Raw genomic sequence first — 18531 nt, 5'->3', positions numbered from 1 at the left:
CTGTTTTCTGCCCGAGTGCATTGAGGTATTTTCCAGGCAGGGATTGAAGCATTTTATTCCCGCTGGCTGCAATACTGCACAGTATATATATATATATATACTGCATTACAATTCATGAATTTATGCCATCTGGTAGACACGCGAAGCATTGCAGCCTATTAAATCCTAATCATTATCATTTAACAGATCAGCCGCCCATCAGCCAGGCATGAACCCAGGCTGGGAAGGCAAATGCAACGGGGCTTGTCAGAGGTGAGGAGCGGCGCATTCCAGGTATCTGCCAGGTACATACCGGGTATTTGCTCGAATAAAGTGTGTCGGTGCAGTAAGTGCGTCTGCAGGGGCCAAGCTTTATGTGTCATGTGTCCATGATTATCCAGTGCTACTCATATGCTTCTTTAAGCAGATGTGTCTTCAGGTGAGTCTTAAAGGTGGATAGCAAGGGGGCTAGTCGGGTATTGAGGGGAAGGGCATTCCAGAGGTGTGGGGCAGAAAGTGAGAAAGGTTTAAGGCGGGATAGAGCTTTAGATACAAAGGGGGCAGAAAGAAGACATCCTTGAGAAGAACGCAAGAGTCGGGATGGTGCATAGCAATGATAAAGTAATGAGATGTAATCACACCTCTGCATGTAATATCACCAGCCAGGGAGGCAGGGGGCAGAACAGGCAGAGACAGGGGCAGTAAAACGAAACCTAAACCGAACATTACAATACAGTAGAGGCAACTCTTATTCGAACAAAAACCAGTGGCAATTCCCCAAAAAACCCAGGAAACACCCAGGTACATTCTGAATACATGCCTTAAACTTTCCTTAAACTAGCCCCAGCATTTCTGCATTGATTAATGGCCTATCAGATTAACAGCGGGGGTCCCTGGCAGTCCCATTCAAACTGAATAGGACTGCCATGGATCCCTGCTGTGTTAATCCTATGGGTCGTTAGTCAATGCAGAAATACCTTAAACGTGCCTCAAACTAGCCCAGAACATACCCAGCACATACCCAGCACAAACCCAGAATGTAACCCGGCTAGCTTACGGCAAATGTTAGAATAAACGTTGCCTCAACTGTATTTACAAGTATTTTGAGGAAAACAATACCATTTTTACACGAAATCAAGGACAGCACTCAGGTAATTCAGGAAAACGATGATTGTATTGGAAACAAAATGACACAGGTAACCAACGTTTCGTGCCACCACCTTGAGAAAGGTCCCGTTTTGTGGGACCGAAACGTTGGCTACCTGTGTCATTTTGTTTCCAATATAATCATCGTTTTCCTGACTTACCTTGATTTCATGTAAAAACGGTATTGTGTGTGTGTGTGTGTGTATGTACGTATGTATATATATATATATATATATATATATCAAAAAAAAAAGAGAGAGCGCACGCCCCATAGCATAAAACTGTGTATTTAATATTAAAAGGGGAAGGGGGGGGGGGAAAGAAACACACTCACAAGATAAAAATGATATTAGGGCAATTTGTGATAATATTACCACCATCCGGTATCTGTGCTGCAAGCGTCCGCACTCGTGGGCTACCTCAGGGCTCCGTGATGAGATCACTGCACACCGGATACCAGGGGTGTTATTTGCCGACTTGAATTAGTCCTCCGGAGTCCAGGCACTCGCCTCTCCACTTCGAATGGCCGCCGTCTGTATCCCATGCTGGATGCGACCTCGTGCGTGTGCGCTGCGTCGTAGTGACGTAATCGCGCTATCAGAGTCCCTGACGCGTTTCGTCACCACCGGGCGACTTTCTCAAAGGGCTGATAGTGGATAGACTACAGTCCTGCATACTTATAGCCAGTTCGTTGCTTAGCAACCCGTAAATGGACAAGTATTTAACCCATGAAGTTCTGAATAATACTGAATTGTAAAAAAAACAAAAAACAAAAAAAACTTTAACTATCAAAGGTGAAATGAATAAAAATAAAACAATAAATTACTCAATTGTAAAGCAGGAATGCAATAAAAATTCTCCCTAACAAAATGCACATATGAACAGTATACTATACACATATAAAATAAAGTAAATAAATAAAACACTGCTAATACAATCAAAGAATATAAATATTACAGGTTTTACAGACAAAAATATATATAAATGTAAATGATTAGTAATATTAACAAAACCATCACCTAACAGCCAAATGACTCAATTATACTTTACTAATACCCAAATATATGTGTATGTTAAAATATGTCAGATTAGTTATCCATCACAATTGAGGTAAATAATACCCTTTAAAATTCCAACAATTACACATATTCAATCCAGAGACAATGTACTTGAAATTATTTCAATTAACAAATTTTGATAATAAATAGTGGCCCCCTTCTAGTTGCTACCAATGAATAATTGTTATCGAGAAGGGTGACATAGGCAAGGAAAAAAGAGAGAGAGAAATATCCAACAGGGGCATATCTATATGATGGAATACCTTCCTAAAATAATTAATTGTACCTTATCAGATAAGGCTATTGGTCTATATATAAAAAAAATAATAATGTGAACAGTAAAAAATGATGTTAAATGTGAATATGGGGGAGGGATAGAGGGGGAGGGAATGGGGATGGAGGAAAAGGGAAGAAGTGGGGGGAAGGAGGGATAAGGGAAGGGGAAAAAAAAAGAAGGATGGGAAAGGGGAATAAGGTGAAGGGGAGAATGGAGGGAAAGGGAATAGGAAGGAAAAAGAATGGGGGGGGGGTAAACTAAATGGGATTGAATGATGAACTATCTAGGAGGAAAGGAAAAAGAGGATTGTGAGGAACTGGCAGAACTTGAATTCTCCCTATAATTAGAGCATCGAGAGTCCAAGTAGGCAAGAGATCAGACCAGTGTACTAATATCCAAACACTCATTGAGACCCCCAGGGGTGAGAGTCCCCAACTGGTGGATCCAATAAGTTTCCTGTCTGCACAAGATCTTGAACCGATCGCCTCCCAGAGCACAGGGTGAATGTGTTCTAGGCTCATAACCGTCATAGATTGGGGGTCCTGATTATGTGCAGATTTAATGTGTCGGGAAATACTATTTGAGATTATTCCCTTTATGACACTTCTCCTGTGCTCCAGGAAGCGGGTGCAGAGAGGCCGTGTGGTGCGGCCAATGTACCGTTGACTGCAACCGCACTGGATGCAATACACTACAAAAGAACTTTGACAATTAATAAAATGCCTAACCTGGTATATATTATCTCTATTGGGAGAACTAAACTCGGAGTGGGTCTTCAAATGTCTACAGGTAATGCACCTACCTCGTCCACATCTGTGGTTACCATTTGGACCATTGATAGCAGACTTATCTAATGCGTTACCCGATCTAAATCTAGTAGGAGCTAAAATACTCTTCATACTTCTGGCCTTCCTGTAGACAACTGAAGCCCGGTCCGGAAGAATGCCCTTCAAATGGGGATCACATCTAAGAACTCCCCAGTGGTCGCTACCAATCCTGCGAATAGCCTTAAGTGGTGACAAAGTGGTCACAAATCTTAAACTTGAATTATGAGTGTTCCCAGCGACCACTGGTGGATTATATCCCAGACGAGATCCCTCCTGTCTGTTCCTAGATTCCTGAATCTTTTGTGACCTATCTAAGGAATTAACTTTCCTAAAGGACTCAGAGACTATTTTTTCATCATAGCCTTTGTTGTGAAATTTGAGACTGAGCTGTTTCGACTGCTGGACAAAGTCAATATCTCTGGAGCAGTTTCTCCTTATGCGGTGAAACTGCCCAAGAGGAATGTTGTGTAACCACGGTTTGTGGTGGTTACTGGACGCATGTACGTAGTTGTTCACAGAAACTTCTTTAAAATGAGTGGATGTGATAATATTAAAATCTTCATCAAAAGTGAGTATTAAATCCAGAAAGACTATGGAGACTGCATCTATATTAAACGTGAATTTCAATCCCAAAGGATTGTTATCTAGTGACTTGAGAATGTCAAATAAATCAGCCTCCTCTCCGTCCCAGATCAAAATAATATCATCTATGAAACGGCCATAGTACACGAGGCCCGCCCCAAGTTGTTTATTTTGCCACACAAATCTCTCCTCCCAAAATGGCCGTTCCACAGATCTGCAGATAAAAAATCTCTTCAAACAAAAAATAATTGTGATTTAAAATAAATTTAACACTGTCCAAAATGAAATTCTTATGTTTCCTAGGAATATACAAATCCTTGTCTAGTCAATTTTTTAATGCTTCAATGCCCCTGGCATGGTCGATACAAGTATACAAGGAGGCCACATCACATGTGGCCCATAAATATGTAGATTTCCAATTTATATTCGAGGTGGAATCAATGACGTGGAGCGTATCCCGAATATGTGACCTGAGCTTAGCTACAAAGGGTTGGAGATGGTAATCAACATACTGGGATAGGCTCGACGTCATTGACTCCACCCCGGACACAATGGGCCTGCCAGGGGGATTGACCAAGGACTTGTGCACCTTTGGCAAATGATAAAAAATAGGTGTACGTGGGTCAGAATTAAATAAAAATTTAAATTCCATTTTAGAAATGATACCTTGTGTATGTGCCTGAAGAAGAAGTTCGTTCTGGTAACAAATTACCGGGTCAGACTCAAGAGTAATATAGGAGGCCGGGTTACCCAGGAGTCTGCGTGCTTCATTGAGGTACGCAGAAGTATCCTGGATGACCACGCCTCCCCCTGTCTGCCTGCCTGATAACAATATGAGGATTATTTTTTAAATTATTTAATGCGTCCAGTTCACCCTGTGCGAGATTCTTGTTGACTTTAGCCTTTTTGCAGCACAATGCCTCAAAGTCCCGAAGTACCAAACTATAGAAGGCTTCAATAAATCCCCCCTTAGACTGATAGGGGAAAAAAACTGACATGGGTCTAAAAGGTGAATGTACAATTTTAATATCTTCCTCCAAATGTAACTCAACATAAGTGGAATGTGTAGACAAATCAAGGCCATCAGTGTAGTCCTGAGATGTATTTAGGACTCCCCCTGATTCCACTAAAAGTGAAGACAGGGCCTCTAAATACAAATTATCTTGTGTACTTATAGTGTCAGCATCCTCTGTCAGTCTAATGTTGGCTTCTTGTATACTATAATGTCTCTTTAAAGTAATTTTCCTGATAAAACTGTTAAGGTCTACAAACAGTATCCCCTCTCCCCCCCCTTCTTCCCTTTTCCTCCACCCCCATTCCCTCCCCCTCTATCCCTCCCCCATATTCACATTTAACATCATTTTTTACTGTTCACATTATTTATTTTTTTATATATAGACCAATAGCCTTATCTGATAAGGTACAATTAATTATTTTAGGAAGGTATTCCATCATATAGATATGCCCCTGTTGGATATTTCTCTCTCTCTTTTTTCCTTGCCTATGTCACCCTTCTCGATAACAATTATTCATTGGTAGCAACTAGAAGGGGGCCACTATTTATTATCAAAATTTGTTAATTGAAATAATTTCAAGTACATTGTCTCTGGATTGAATATGTGTAATTGTTGGAATTTTAAAGGGTATTATTTACCTCAATTGTGATGGATAACTAATCTGACATATTTTAACATACACATATATTTGGGTATTAGTAAAGTATAATTGAGTCATTTGGCTGTTAGGTGATGGTTTTGTTAATATTACTAATCATTTACATTTATATATATATTTGTCTGTAAAACCTGTAATATTTATATTCTTTGATTGTATTAGCAGTGTTTTATTTATTTACTTTATTTTATATGTGTATAGTATACTGTTCATATGTGCATTTTGTTAGGGAGAATTTTTATTGCTTTACTGCTTTACAATTGAGTAATTTATTGTTTTATTTTTATTCATTTCACCTGTTAGTTAAAGTTTTTTTTTTTTTTTACAATTCAGGATTATCACCATTACATATATACATGGTACAATTTTATATTTATATTCGTATATTTTATTTTAAAAGGGCTATATTAGTAATTTGAATCCTTTTTCAAATAATTTTTACAATACTCATAATTAATAGGAGTTTTTAATGATTAACATGTTGGTCTTTCCATAGATCCTTCCTGGATTAACGATTTATTTATTTATTATTGTAGTGAATTTGTAACTTTATCCATATCTTGTTCTTTGGCCAGTTTTACATTCAATTTAGTAATGCCTACTTGAACCAGAACTTCATGGGTTAAATACTTGTCCATTTACGGGTTGCTAAGCAACGAACTGGCTATAAGTATGCAGGACTGTAGTCTATCCACTATCAGCCCTTTGAGAAAGTCGCCCGGTGGTGACGAAACGCGTCAGGGACTCTGATAGCGCGATTACGTCACTATGACGCTGCGCACACGCACAAGGTCGCATCCAGCGTGGGATACAGACGGCGGCCATTCGAAGTGGAGAGGCGAGTGCCTGGACTCCGGAGGACTAATTCAAGTCGGCAAATAACACCCCTGGTATCCGGTGTGCAGTGATCTCATCACGGAGCCCTGAGGTAGCCCACGAGTGCGGACGCTTGCAGCACAGATACCGGATGGTGGTGATATTATCACAAATTGCCCTAATATCATTTTTATCTTGTGAGTGTGTTTCTTTCCCCCCCCCCCTTCCCTTCCCCTTTTAATATTAAATACACAGTTTTATGCTATGGGGCGTGCGCTCTCTCTCTCTTTTTGTTTCTAGATACCCCTGGATGTGGTTTATCCCATGTGAGAGCAGCCGGAGACCCTTATCAGCATTTTTCATATATGTTCATGGACTAATATCAGAGGACTGGTTGGACTATTTATATATTTTTCTTTTACACTACACTATATTTATTTATTAAGCCTTTTGTGTTATACATTAATGTTTATGGAGATATATATGTAGATTAGAATTTATATTATTTATTCACAATATTCAGCTTAAATTACTTTAGTCACTATTTAGGATTATTTCATTTATAGTTCCACTCTGGCGCTACTACCTTTGTTCCTTCATATATATATATATATATATATATATATATATATATATATATATATATATATATATATATATGAAGGAACAAAGGTATATATATATATATATATATATATATATATATATATATATATATATATATATATATATATATATATATATATATATAAATATATATAAAATGTTTTACCAGGCAGTAATACGTTGAGAGTTACCTCTCGTTTTCAAGTTTGTCCTGGACTTAGGGCCTCATGCAGAGAGCATCGTTATTTCGAAATTCGCCATTTTTTGTACAATTTCGCGCAGAAACCGGCAGAAAATGGCGAGTTACGAAAAACGCGCCATTTTTTTTTTCTATTGCTAAAACTCGCCTCGTGGCTGGCAAGAACCTCCATCTCGCCATTTTTAAAACTCTCCGAATGCAGAGAGGTGCGAACGGCATGTAGCGGCTGTTCGCGCCAAGAAAATGGCGCGATTCTCGCATTTTTGCCGCGCCAGGAAAAGATGGCAAGATGGCGCTCGCCGCCTATAGTAAAGGGGAAAAAAAAGGCGCGAATTTGTTTTTACACGTTTCTGAAGCGCGCATCTCGCCAATTTAAACTCGCCACACGCATCCATGTTAAACATAGCAGAATTCGCACTTTTCTGCATATGGAGAATAAAACTCTCCAAAAAAGCTACTTTTTATGAAATTCGCCAATTTTAAAATTCTATGCTCTCTGCATGAGGCCCTTAGGGCCTCATGCAGAGAGCAGCGCAAAAAGCGAAAGCGGCATTAATTGGCGAATTCTGCCTTGAGAAAGGCAGAAACCGGCAAGTTTTAAAAAAAGCGCCATTTTTTTTTTTTTGTTTGAAATTCGCCGCGCGGCTGGAGAGTTTCTAATCTCTCCAGTTTTTTTGCTGCCGTATGCAGAGAGCCGCGATCGCCATCTAGTGGCTGTTCGCGCCAAAAAAATGGCGCGATTTTCAACATTTTTCCTCTCCACCAAGCAGCTGGCGCTCCGCGGCCGGTGGAGAGGAAAAAAAAAAAAAAACGCGATTTTTTCCCTACAAGTTTCAACAGCGCTAATAGCGCTGGTTGAAACTCTCCATATGCAGAAAGGCTTGTTAATGCAGTTTTCTGCCCTTTCTGCATATGGAGAAAAAAAGTCTCCAAAAAAGCTACAATTTTCCCCCCTCTCCAATTCTATATAGCGCTGCTCTCTGCATGAGGCCCATAGAGTCATGATGATAAATAATACATGGTTACAAATACATAGTTACATAAGTGAGCAGGGTTATACTGTACATTATATACAGTACAAGACATTGCATGCACAGTTAAAGATAATATATATTATAGAAGCATGTAACAGTTATAGACCAGATTAAAATGTGAGACAGCTTTTGTTTTGAAAGAATTTAGACTGGTGAGAGTTTGCAGTAGATTGTTCCAGTTTTGTGCTGCACGGTAAGAGAAGGTGGAGCGGCTAGATACTTTGCTGTACCTTGGGACCATTAACAGTCTTTTGGAGTCAGATCTCAGATAAGTGCTGCATGTGGTATGGGTGAGGAGCTTGTTCAGGTAGACGGGTAGGTTGCCGAGAAAGTATTTGAAGGCAAGACAGGAGGGATGAACTTTGCACCCAGACTCAAGTGATGACCAATCTAGTTATTTGAGCATTTCGCAGTGATGTGTGTTGTAGTTGAATTGGAGAACAAAACAGCATATTTAATTATAGAGGGTATCAAGTCTGCTAAGGTGGGTTTGGGGTGCCGAACCATATACTATGTCCCCATAGTTGATAATTGGCATTAGCATCTGCTGTGTGATACGCTTACTTATCAGCAGGCTTAGGGAGGATTTGTTTCTGTAAAGTACACCTAGTTTGGCATAGGTTTTGGATGTCAGGGTATCAATGTGCATCCCAAATGTTAAATGGGAGTCAAACCATATGCCCAAGTATTTAAATCTAGTAACTGGAGATAGAGTGGTATTAGCGTTTGTTCTGATATGGAACTCAGTCATTGGAAGCTTTAAAAAATTTCCCAATTGCCCAATCTGTCACCCCCATGAGGGGGCATGGGGACATGCTCAACAAACGAGAAATGTTCTGGATCTTTAGTTTGAACACTTTACATCCCACTGGCATTAATCAAGATTGGGAACTTATTCATTTTTTGAGATGAGAAATATATGTAATAATTTTTCTATAATTATTGATAGTATTTTTTTGATTTCATTTTTTTTGATCTCAATATTTAATTAATTTTTGAGTTTACGTTTTCTATATATTAAAATTAATACAATTTTTATTATTAAAATATGTATTAATTAGTATTTATTAATATTATTATTAAACATACATTCTTTACATATATTTCTATATACTCTAAATACTTATATTTTCTTAAATACAGACAGAATATACAGCTCACTAATTTTATGGATTTGTGTTAAATGAGTGTGCCCAAAACGCCTAGTTTGACGTTGGGTGCGTTAGATGAGCTGATAATTAATGAATACACATAAAAGTTGGAGGGCGGGAGCATATTAGTGCCTCCGTCCACCACTTAGAAGCTCATTTGTCAAACGCACTCCTGGGCGTTTAAAACTGCATCGCTCACATAGCTGACAATAGCTGTTATATGTCTATTTATTGGCTAGTAAGCATTCTATTCAGCAACACTTTGTACCAATTGGCAGATTGATATGCATATCATCCAGTACGTAACTTTAATTTCAGCCAGTAGTATTTGCCAGCTATCCCAGGGTTCCTATGCGGTTTTTCTGACAACTGAAAGTTACAGTGTATTTATTAAACATCATACTGTTAGGTGCTACATTTCACAATACAGGTTGGTTTGACCGGTATGCTACGCCTCATGCCGCACAACACATATATGTCGGTATAGTGATTAGGGTCTTATCAGCAGTTGTTAATCAGAGATCCTGTGCTCTATAATTATAGGCTTGATTTAGGGTCAATTGGTTCTTCTGAATTTATTCAGGTAGACAATCAAGCAATATACACCCCTTGCCCAACACCACCTCCCCACCCCCTCCCTGTATCAGTACATTTGTGTGTTTATTTCTATTATTCTGTGTGTAGAATTTATTTTAATGGCAGTTGTGTGCAGTCTGTTGGGAGAGGCTGCATTAAATATGGTGTACAGGGCTATTAAAAGTACAGGCTGACAAACATGGGATCATAGTGTGGAAAGATAAGCTCACCATTTGTTGTCTTGTGTAGAAGATGTAGTCCCCAGTCCACCTCTAGTCAAACTATAGTCTAACTACAGTCATGTGAAAAATAAAGTACACCCTCTTTGAATTCTATGATTTTACATATCAGGACATACAGTAATAACAATCATCTGTTCCTTAGCAGGTCTTAAAATTAGGTAAATACAACCTCAGATGAACAACAACACATGACATATTACTCCGTGTCATGATTTATTTAACAAACAAAAAGCCAAAATGGAGAAGCCATGTGTGAAAAACTAAGTACACCTTATAAAGCAAAAAAGGGGACGATAGACACTACTCTGATGATGTTAAATTAATGCAATTGCAGGGTGCACGGAACCAAAGGGGACCCTTATTCCCCTGTATAATACTAACAAATCTACGTAAGTACCAGCACTCACTGTCTAATGGCTAAATGATGAAAACAGTTGTAATGCAGAATAAACATTTAATAATAAAACAAACCAGAAATAAATCAAATGTGTTTGCAGAAACCAGTATCACAAATGGGCATGTCACAAAGTGAGGGGTGGGGGGGGGGGGGAAAGGAAAAGGGGAAAAAAACATGAAACACAAGGAATATACACAAAAGATGGAGAACGGCAAGTATGCTAGGGGGGCAACGTTTCGAGGGACTACCTCTTCATCTGGCCCATTCCCCCTGGTCCAAAAGGTCCCAGAGGTACTTCCCTAAGCCTCCCTTCCCCTATAACTGGTCAAATCAGACACCCCTGAAAATAGATAGCAAACATACAGTGTAGGCTAAATACAGCTAAACAGCTAATAACAGGGAAGCAAGAATCCACTACAGTCAATGTCAGTAGTTCAAGTACTACCAGAAACTGTGTGCAATGGTACAGTAAAGGCTGAAAACAGCCTGCAAGAAAGCAGCTTGCAAAGAAGCACCAGGAGTCCACAACAGTCAATGTAAGATTAATGGCAATAGCAAATGAAGACAGTAATCAAAACCCTGTATGAAGACAGTAATCAAACAATGTGGTCTGCTCCTTGTGCTCGTGTGGAGTGCTGAGGGAACGTTGCCCCCCTAGCATACTTGCCGTTTTCCATCTTTTGTGTATATTCCTTGTGTTTCATGTTTTTTTTCCCCTTTTCCTTTTTTCCCCCCCACCCCTCACTTTGTGACATGCCCATTTGTGATACTGGTTTCTGCAAACACATTTGATTTATTTCTGGTTTGTTTTATTATTAAATGTTTATTCTGCATTACAACTGTTTTCATCATTTAGCCATTAGACAGTGAGTGCTGGTACTTACGTAGATTTGTAAGTACACCTTATGATTCAATAGCTTGTAGAACCACCTTTAGCAGCAAAATCTAAGGGGAAAGGTGGGCAATAGGCAGCACACTGATAGTGATAAATTTATGCAATTGCAGGGTGCACGGAACAAAAGGGGACCCTTATTCCCCTTTAAAGTACTAACAAATCTATAGAAAATAGGGGTAGAAGGTAGACGCACTGCCAAAAAAGAGCAAAGGGCTGGGGCAAAAATAATTATTTATTGGGCATATCAGACAAAAAGACAAACACACAGATTAAAACTCTGACGCGTTTCCCGCCGTGGAGGCGCTTTATCAAAGAGTATTGAGGTTCCTTCAGTGTCTGATTATATACTGGTCAAATGTAGGTGCACGCCTTCTGGTAATACAACTTAATTGGATAACCAGATAATAGATTATGCAGCAGCTGCTGATTGAAATCCAAAAGACAAAAAGTCTATAATGCAAGGTGGCATCAAACAACTGACCATTATACAGGACTGGATGAACCAAATGTTAGCAACAACATCAGATAACAATGTTAAAAAAGTTTACTGTTACATACATAAAAACAACAAAGTTTCTAAGTCAAAAAATCATAAACCTATTAAATACTTTATGAAAATAAGAAAAGCAAATTAAAGGATAAATGATTATAAAGTAAATAATAATAGATAAAGATAAACGTAATGTGAAAGATAAACAAATTATGAAAAAATAATAAATTAAATAAAGTAAAAATATCAAATGAATAAAGATGAATAAACAAAAAAGTGTATGTATCCTCATTAAATGATCCAAATAACATAAGAAATGCAAATTAAAAAACCCTTATAACAAAAATAATATATTATATAAAGATCACCTTCGTGTGTTAAAAATAATAACCTATGTAATAACACCAATTATGATGGTTTCTAATAACCAACTAGTATTTATAATATATGATAAATATAATGTATAATAAGATATTATATTAAAATAATTCATAAATAAACAAGGTGACAAATATATAAATCTATAAATCACAATCATCATGATGCACCAGAGGCAAGAAAAAAGGAATATATATAAAATATATAGAACAATTAGAACAAGATATATTATCAAAGAACAAAACATCAATGAAAAATACAATGAAAGAGATACAAACATTCAGGGATCTATGGGTAAAGTTAATATAAGGGAAAATTAAATAAGGAGTTTAAATTATAAAAAATGCTTTAACTCCCAACCGATGTTGATGCCAGAAGGGTATAAAGTATTTAAACTGTAAATCCAATACATCTCTTTTTTGTTCAACATGCCTAACCTGTCTCCTCCCCGAATTGGGGCATGTATATGGTCTATACCGGAGAAGGAGAAATTTTTAATAGTCCCCTGGGGGCATGTCGAAAAATGTCTTGAGATTGGATGTGATAGTCTTGTTTGTTGATTGCACGAACATGTTACATAATTCTCTTTTTGAGAGGTCTAATAGTTCGGCCCACATAGCCCCTACCACATCCACATCTCAAGAGATATACTGTATAACTTGAATTGCAGTTAATAAAAGTATGTATTGTATGAACAGTTTTAGGAACAGTTTTAGGATTAATACAAGTTACTTTCTTGATCTTATTAGCATATTTACATATCACACAATGTCCGCATGTGAAAAATCATTTTGGAATATTATTAATCCCAGTAAAATTGGTTCTAGAATCAAATAGACTTGGAGAAAGAAATGAACCTAATGATTTGGCCTTTCGAAATACAAATTTTGGTTTCCTATCAAGGATAGGTTTAAGGTCGTTATCTAATGTGAGAGTGTTCCAATGTGCAATGCCCTGCTCATGTTTGATAATATAATATTATATAATATAATATTATATAGAGAGGTAACATCCATGGTTACCCATCTATAGCTCTCTCGCCATTGGCTATTGTTTAGATCAAATAGTTGTTGGTTTGAGTCTTTCAAAAATTACGGTAGCGATTGTACTATCGGTTGTAGATATACATCTATAAAACGAGAGAGTCCATCTCCCAAAGACCCAATACTCGCCACAATTGGACGTCCCGGGGGACTTGTGAGCGATTTATGGATCTTTGGGAGATGGTGAAAGATGGGCACTACTGGGTTAGGGGAACATAAAAAGTCGAATTCTTTATTACTCAATACATAAAGTTCTTTGCCTAGATCGAGTAATGCACTGAATTATTTTGAAAATATGGTGATAGGATCCGAGGACAATTTACGGTAGGCTCTAGTATCAGAGAGTTGTCTCAAGGCTTCTTGTTTATAACTCTCGGCAGATTGTATAACAATCGCCCCACCCTTGTCAGCATTTTTAATAACAATTGTTTTATCTTGTTTAAGATTATGCAGTTCTTTCAGTTCAAGGGTGGTTTGATTGCCATGCCAATGTGAGTCATGCTTACATTCTTCTGCTAAAATCCTCAGATATTTTTCCACCAACTTTTCAAACGTAGTGATAAATGGACTCTTTGAACCATGAGGACAGAAGGTTGATTTCTTCCTAAATGTAGTGTGTTCAAAACTTAAGAAGTTAGATAAAGAAACATCTTGTGAGTTATCTTCCATATTCTGTTCCAGGTACAAATCCTCTAGATCAGAAATGGCACAATAATATTTAAATGTAAAGTCAAAATCAGAATGACCTGGTTCTGGTGAGTCATCACCAGCATGAACTGGCGAAGACTCCGCAGAATTACTTATAACAGGTGACAGTATTAGATTTGTTAGAAAAAAATGTTTTTAAAGTTCATTTGCGGGTAAACCGCTGTAGTTCAATATAGGTGTCAAACAGTTGGAAGTCACTCTGGGGAGCAAAGTTCAAACCTCTATTAAGTAGAGATAGTTGTGCTGATGTCAATGTCTTGTGCCTTCTACCCCTATTTTCTATGCATCACTAATTGGTATAGCAGCACGCCTATCTGGTATACGCAGACACAGAGCAGCTGTTCCATCCTGAGGATTTTCTCCAGAGCTGCCAAGTGGATCCGGTTCTAAGCCAGTGTGGGGTCGGCGCTTCAGCTTCTTACCTGCATTCCAGGATAAGATGCATCTGACGGAGACGACTACTGCGGAGGTGTAGATCGCCTGCCGGTTCCCCTACAACCACCACTCGCTCCACTATCTCGGCAGCAACATCGCGGGAGGATCAGCAGGCACCCGGTTAGACAGCAGGAGGCTCTGTGTTTACAGGTCTCTACTACCATCAGCTGGTCTTTTGCATACCGGGTGACCGTCCCCGCTGCCCGAGTGAGGAGGGCGAACTCCCTCTGAACCCCGTTCATGCGGGGGAGTGTACCATAGATCGGCTGGCGGGCTATTCCGACGGAGTGCAGGTGAGGTGGGGGCTACACCGGCCTCACACATACCATCGGCTTTACTTATGGGACACTTGCTGCTTGTTCTCTATGCACACCGGTTTTGCTATTTTATTTATAGCATATGTTACAGGACATTGCAGTATTTTGCAGCATCAGCTTGGGGGTCTCATCCTTTTTTCCTACTAACAAATCTACGTAAGTACCAGCACTCACTGTCTAATAGCTAAATGATGAAAACAATTGTAATGCAGAAAGTATATTTAATAATTAAACAAACCAGAAATAAATCAAATGTGTTTGCAGAAACCAGTGTCACAATGGGCATGTCACAAAGTGAGTGGTGGGTGGGGAAAAGGGGAAAAAAATATGAAACATAAGCAAATTACACACAAAAAACGGAGAACGGAAAGTATGCTAGGGGGCTATTAGACAGTGAGTGCTGGTACTTACGTAGATTTGTTACTCCTTTAGCATCAATAACATGAAGTAATCGTTTTCTGTATGACTTTATTTGTCTCTCACATCGTTGTGGAGGAATTTGGGCCCACTCTTCTTTACAACGTTGCTTCAGTTCATTGAGGTTTGCAGCATTTGTTAATGCACAGCTCTCTTAAGGTCCCGCCACAGCATTTCAATTGGGTCTAGACTTTGACTGGGCCATTGCAACACCTTGATTCTTTTCTTCTTCAGCCATTCTGTTGTAGATTTGTTGGTGTACTTGGGTTCATTGTCCTGTTGCATGACCCGATTTCGGCCAAGCTTTAGCTGTCGGACAGATGGCCTCACATTTGACTCTAGAATACTTTGGTATACAGAGAAGTTCATGGTCAACTCAATGACTGCAAGGTTCCAATGTCCTGTGGCTGCAAAACAAGCCCAAATCATCACCCCTCCACCACCATGCTTGACAGTTGGTATGAGGTGTTTGTGCTGATATGCTGTGTTTGGTTTTCGCCAAACGTGGCACTGTGCATTATGGCCAAAGATCTCCACTTTGGTCTCGTCTGTCCAAAGGATATTGTTCCAGAAGTCTTGTGGTTTGTTCAGATACAAATTTGCAAACCTAAGCCGTGCTCCCTTGTTCTTTTTAGAAAGAAGAGGCTTTCTCCTGGCAACCCTTCCAAACAAACCATACTTGTTCAGTCTTTTTCTATTTGTACTGTCATGAACTTTAACATTTAACATGCTAACTGAGGCCTGTAGAGTCTGAGATGCAACTTGTTTTTTTTGCAATTTCTCTTGAGCATTGCACGGTCTGACCTTGGGGTGAATTTGCTGGGACGTCCACTACTAGGAAGATTGGCAACTGTCTTGAATGTTTTCCACTTTTGAATAATCTTTCTCACTGTAAAATGATGGACTTTAAATTGTTTGGAAATGGCCTTAAAATCCTTCCCAGATTGACGGGCAGCAACAATTGCTTCTCTAAGATCATTGCTGATGTCTTTCCTCCTTGGCATTGTGTTAACACACACCTGAATGCTCCAGACCAGCAAACAGCTAAAACTTCGGCTTTTATAGAGGTGGTCACACTTGCTAATGATCAATTAATCAAGGGCATTTGATTAGCAGCACCTGTCTGCTACTTAGCATCTTAATTCCTATGGAAGCAGTAAGGGTGTACTTAGTTTTTCACACATAGCTTCTCTATTTTGGCTTTATTTTTGGTAAATAAATCAAGACACAGTGTAATATGTCATGTGTTGTTGTTCATCTCGTGGAATATCTTGCAGGGAGACAGTAATGCGACAAACAAACTGTCTACTTTGGTCCAATCCAGTGAGATTACAGTTTGCAGCATAGGAAACCATTTGAGGATAGTGCGGCCTCCTTCTTATGCAAACTTAGGGCAGATCCTTCCTGCTGCAGACCGCATGGAGGCGTCTGCGCAGGGCACGATCACATTGCCTAAAGGCATTGATCGCGGCCATAAACCGCGCGGACGCACACTGGCGCAAGCAGAACGGGGCATGCGTTGCACAAGAAATCAGTTGAAACGGATTTCTTGGCGTGACAGGCAGGTCAAGTGAGCAATTTACCAAAATGAGGGTGAACCATTTCCGTGACACCCCTAGGCACACCCCCATGGCGCGTCCAACATGGACACAAAATGCACCCGCTTCACACGTGTGACGTCACAGCCTCTGAAACGCATCCGTGCGGGCGAAGGCTGTATGGCCTTAACCTAAAACTTCCTGTTTCTTTAACAGGCGCTGGCTAATGATCCTGGCATGTTACTAAGCTGGAAAACAATAAACAGCGAGTATGATGCATGTATGTGATGTGTGTGTGTGTGCATTTATGTATGTGTACGTGTGTATGGGGCATATATCTGGTGTGTATGGTTTTGGTGTATGTTGTAATTACCTGTTGTGTAAAGTTGGTTGAAGTGCTTGCTTCCCAGCAAAAAAATTGCCAGCCAGCCCCTTGCATCATTGTGCTGATTCGGAAGAATAAACCAGTAAGCCAAGCAGCCTAAATGCAATGTGCTGTAGGGCTCATCATGTGATGATCAATGTGTGAACACCCCACTGATTAATGCTTAGAACACTTTCTTTGATGTTTGTACATGTTGCATCATGAAAATGAACACACTGGAAGAGGTAAAGTGAATAAAGATAGCTATAGAGCTGATAAAACACGGAAACAACATATAAACTAAATCACGAAAGTAAAATTAATCTTTGTAAACGCAAAACATATTAACAAAGCAATTGGTATTAATATTTAGGATTCAAGTGAACTGTGATATGTTTAATAGGTGACAAGCCTTACTTGTCCTTTTGTTCTAGAGAGAACTAAAGTATTTTAATTTTTTTAAACTTTTATGATTGTCATATAATAATATGCTACAGATGATTTATAGAACCTTTTATCAAATATATTTTACAATAGGTCGATGGATGGAAACTTTTCTGCGATATGGAAATAGTATCACTCTGTAATTACATTCTTTTTTGTTGTTCAGTGATCTCTGATGATTCCATTCATGTCAATGCTCCAGTTTTGTGCCGTGAACGTCCTCTTGGGGAGTGTCAATGCTCATAGGAATTTAACTAAAGGGGATTTCTTCCATGCATTAAAAGCGGAAGGCTGAAGTCATTCAGGATTTACTACAATTACCTGAATTAACTCTGTCTCTAATACGATCTACAATAATGATGCAACAGGAATATCCCTTCTAAGTTGCCTCATTTCCAACATGAGCTAAAGGGTGTCAGAAATGCTTTAAGCCAAGAACAGCCGCTGCCTGGTCCCAGACACTCGCAGATTTTATCCGTCTCCTCAGTTTGCCGTTCAAAATAAAAAGCAGCAATTGCAAAAATGCTATTTGGATGAAAGAGAAATGAGTCCAGGAAAGGCTATTGCTGGCTCCACAGTATTCCGCATCAGCAGATAGAAGCAGAGTAGTGGAATTGCGATTGTCATGTGGTGTTTAACAATGTTCCTGTCCTTCCTATGCCATAAACACATTTATACCAATCAGAAAGCTAGCCAGAATTTGTTATATTTTACAACTGCTTTTAACTTGTACCCAGTTAGTCCAAAGTTCAGTCATTCCACTAAATGGTATAATAAACTACAACTAATCATATCTCAGATAGTGATTGAAACCTAAACCCATAATATGCTAAAGGGTTAACACCAGGGCATGTGATGCTACATTGATGCAGAGTAACAGGAAGAGAGAAGCAGCACTAAATTGCAAACCATCTGGCTTTCATATGCACTACAGTGAG

At 39.0% G+C, this 18531-nt stretch overlaps 1 protein-coding gene across 1 annotated transcript in view; it reads right to left on the bottom strand.

The window, feature by feature from the left end:
- The window catches only part of URAD (ureidoimidazoline (2-oxo-4-hydroxy-4-carboxy-5-) decarboxylase), a 40902-nt gene that overhangs the window by 21485 nt on the left and 886 nt on the right, over positions 1-18531 (bottom strand). The window lies entirely within an intron of this gene.

Source organism: Ascaphus truei, chromosome 3, assembly GCF_040206685.1.
Source record: "Ascaphus truei isolate aAscTru1 chromosome 3, aAscTru1.hap1, whole genome shotgun sequence".
Taxonomy (NCBI): Eukaryota; Metazoa; Chordata; class Amphibia; order Anura; family Ascaphidae; genus Ascaphus; species Ascaphus truei.
Note: the sequence above shows the minus strand (reverse complement) of the source record. Positions and strands in the feature narration are given on the sequence as shown.